This window comes from Aplysia californica, unplaced genomic scaffold (assembly GCF_000002075.1).
Source record: "Aplysia californica isolate F4 #8 unplaced genomic scaffold, AplCal3.0 scaffold01466, whole genome shotgun sequence".
NCBI lineage: Eukaryota > Metazoa > Mollusca > Gastropoda > Aplysiida > Aplysiidae > Aplysia > Aplysia californica.
The window spans coordinates 1-3,252 of record NW_004798736.1 but is presented as its reverse complement, the minus strand read 5'-3'; positions in this window follow the sequence as shown (position 1 = coordinate 3,252).

Sequence of the window (3,252 nt, the reverse complement as noted above, 5' to 3'; positions counted from 1 at the left end):
GGGAGGTTAATCACTAGTTTTCTTGCTTGAGAAACGCCAGTCAAGAGAAAGTGGGACTCGAGTGAGGACCAAACCAAAAGTCAGTCACGAACAGTGAAGTCAGGAGGAAGGGGACGGACCCATCGTCAAGTCACAGTACGGAAAATCAACCTACTCTTGTGTGTTTCAAACAAATAAAAAGTTTTGTGCAGTTGAAAAAGGTAGTAGTTCGTATTTATATTTCATCAAATTATTCGTAAGAATATTTAATTTTGTATTGCCTGTGTTCCGTAACACAGAGTGATCCAAAAAAACAACAACAACCCCACAACAAAAACTGTACAACTTCTTTTGCTGATATTTTCCTCTACATTGAAGTTTTGCGTGTTTTAAATTTGTAAACAACATTTGTGAGTCAAAAGGAATTTGTTTGATATTCATTTTAGATGAATTCACCAAATAGCTTTGCTCTACAAACCACGTAAAAAAACAAACCAATTTCAGCTATGTCTCTATTTTTGTAACATGACGCGCTAGTTTGCCTTAGGCCTACCACTAAAAATTCCAACGATTGCTACATATTGCAAATTACAGCAGTCTTAACAGGCCAACAGAAGTTTGCAGATAGTTTTTCTTAAGTTTCCTTTTCCTGCTGAGATCATGGTTAAGATAAATAAAGAGCAGAAATCTTTTTGTATTGAACATTTCCTCAACACCAACTCATTTAGTAAGTTTCGAACAACGGGAATAATGTTAAAGTGCCTTAGCTCTATCCGTACGCCCTAGGGTCATTTTGTACCCCCGAGGTTGTATCCTTCACATTTTAGAATACTTTCTAGCGGGAAGATCTCTTTGAAGCTTTCAGTATTTCTCAAAAAATCTTTTTGAATGACTGCTATGATCGGATTAACGAGTAATTTCCTCTTTGGAAAGTGGTTGCACAGAGTTCCTCACGTCGTATGGATACGATAGTAAAACAAGACGTACTGTTAGGGTTAAAGATTTTTTTGATGACAACGATCGAAATGGTCGATCTGTAGAGAATCAGAACAAACATTTCTAGACAAAACGACCACTTCAGGTCAAACACACACCGTTGGCACACCTTTAAACGTTCAGAATTCAGTAGATGAGCCCCATGAGACGTCTGTCCGAAGACGATGCCGGCAGCAATGACTTTTCTACATTCCGCATTCTCAAGGCATACCTTCATCTACGACTGTACCATTTTCCCATTCGCGAAGCTATCTGAGGATAGCAATGTTTTCATGATTCATCGATCATTTGAAAAGCGTGAACATTTCCTCTGTGACATTTGGTTCCTTGTCGAAGCCCATATTTACCTTCCAGGTTACATCAACTCCACGAATTCTGTCTACTTGAGCAACCTCAACCCCCCCCCCAATTGTCTCCAGATACAGCTCCATACTGAAAGTGTACAGTGTGTGTCGCTTTGAGTACCCATGCCGGAGTGGATCATTGTGTTTGGCCACCACCAGTGAACATTACGGACGACGCGTTAAAATGTGTCGAATCCAAAGGAAGACATAAAAAATAATATAGGCAATTGGTTCTCGGAATTCCAGAACAAAAAAAAATTCTTTACCCTGTAAGAGAAAAGAAATAGAAATCCAGATCTATCGTTTAAACGTTTTCACGGATGGAAAAGTTAGATTTTTTTTAATAAAAGGAAAGAAAAAAACAATCCAATTATTTCATGACTTTCTGTACAAGATCTGTGAGATTCGTGCATTTTGCTTTTATTGGTGGTTTTTATAAAAGCCATTTCGGTTTTCGATAATAATTTTATTCTTTGTGAATTTTATGTCAAACAAATTCCTTTTGAATGAATTTTCATATGTTCCAAAAAACAACAACATTTCAGTACAAATTTTGTGTGAGATATTTAGAAAAAAAGTTGTACACTTTTTATCACCCTGTACACTGAATTGATTTAGAAAGAATTTTACGGCACTTACAACCCAATTAGGTCATATAAGTGCTGAAGATTGCAGGTGTTACAAAGTAAAACACAAACAGAGAGTCTGCTTTCTCTGCAAAGTGAAATAAAGTAAACCATATCATCATATATAGACCTGTCAATTGACAGACTGTGGTATTTAATATGTTAATAAATCAGAGACGAAGGGTCTATACATTAATCAAATAATCACTGCTTCCCTTCCATGAAGTGGGACCTTCGTTACAGTTTAATTCAATCATAGACGTAGGCCGTATACATTTGAATAAGAGTTTATAAATTCGTCAAAGACTAGCCTATATAAATACCTCGTTCATTCCTTTCGGGCCACTTTCATAAACAGGGATAACCACTGATTATGTAAGACAGCAATTAGATTGGAAAAGTTTACTTCAAAAGGTTAAGGGGAGAGGAGGGGGAGAACTTACTCTTATTAATCTAAGGGCCGCTGTTAGCTTTTTTCCCCTAGAATTTCTTCTGCACTATAATTAGGTCATGAAACGATAAAAGGCAGAAACTTCAGGCCACGAAGGCTAAATAAAAACAGCCAAATTTGAAACCGAATTGATTTATTATAATACATTTGTATTATTGTCATCTCTGCTCCTTTGTCTTCTATTTGTATATTCACAATTGTTTAAAAATCTCGAGGCCGCTGTTTCCACTGCATGTTTTAAAGTTATAGATCTAATTACGTTTTGCTCCAAGAGGAATACATATCTATTGAAATATTTTCTCGATTATTTTGGCACTTGAACATGCAATACGAATGACTTCAGTCACAATTCAGTAATGTCGCCTCGAAAAAAAAAAGTTTAAAAAAACACTACAATTATGTTCATATTTTGGGAAAGATTACTTTTCGCTTGTGGCCGAAACTCTATCTAGTTCTTTGTGTCATTTTGATTATCCTGTCAAGCAAGTCAGCCTTTGCACATCGTAAGGCAGGTCCCAGAGTGGCTCTGTAGGTCTGACATGTAGCTCGCCAAGCGCGCGCCGTCTGCGGGTCTGCAAATCCGCTCTTGGGTAGAAGCACACAGGCCTACTAATGTAAACTGATGATGATGATGATGATGATGAATAAAAACAATCTGCGGGTCTGCAAATCCGCTCTTGGGTAGAAGCACACAGGCCTACTAATGTAAACTAACAGTCGAAATAAGGTCACCCTCTCGGTTCGAAAATTTAAGGTAGGATAAAGTCCATGTTTCTGATTTGTGGTCAAATATTGATGCTAGCATCAATATCTAATAGTAAAGCACCTAATAATACTTACTTCTTGCTGATTTTGA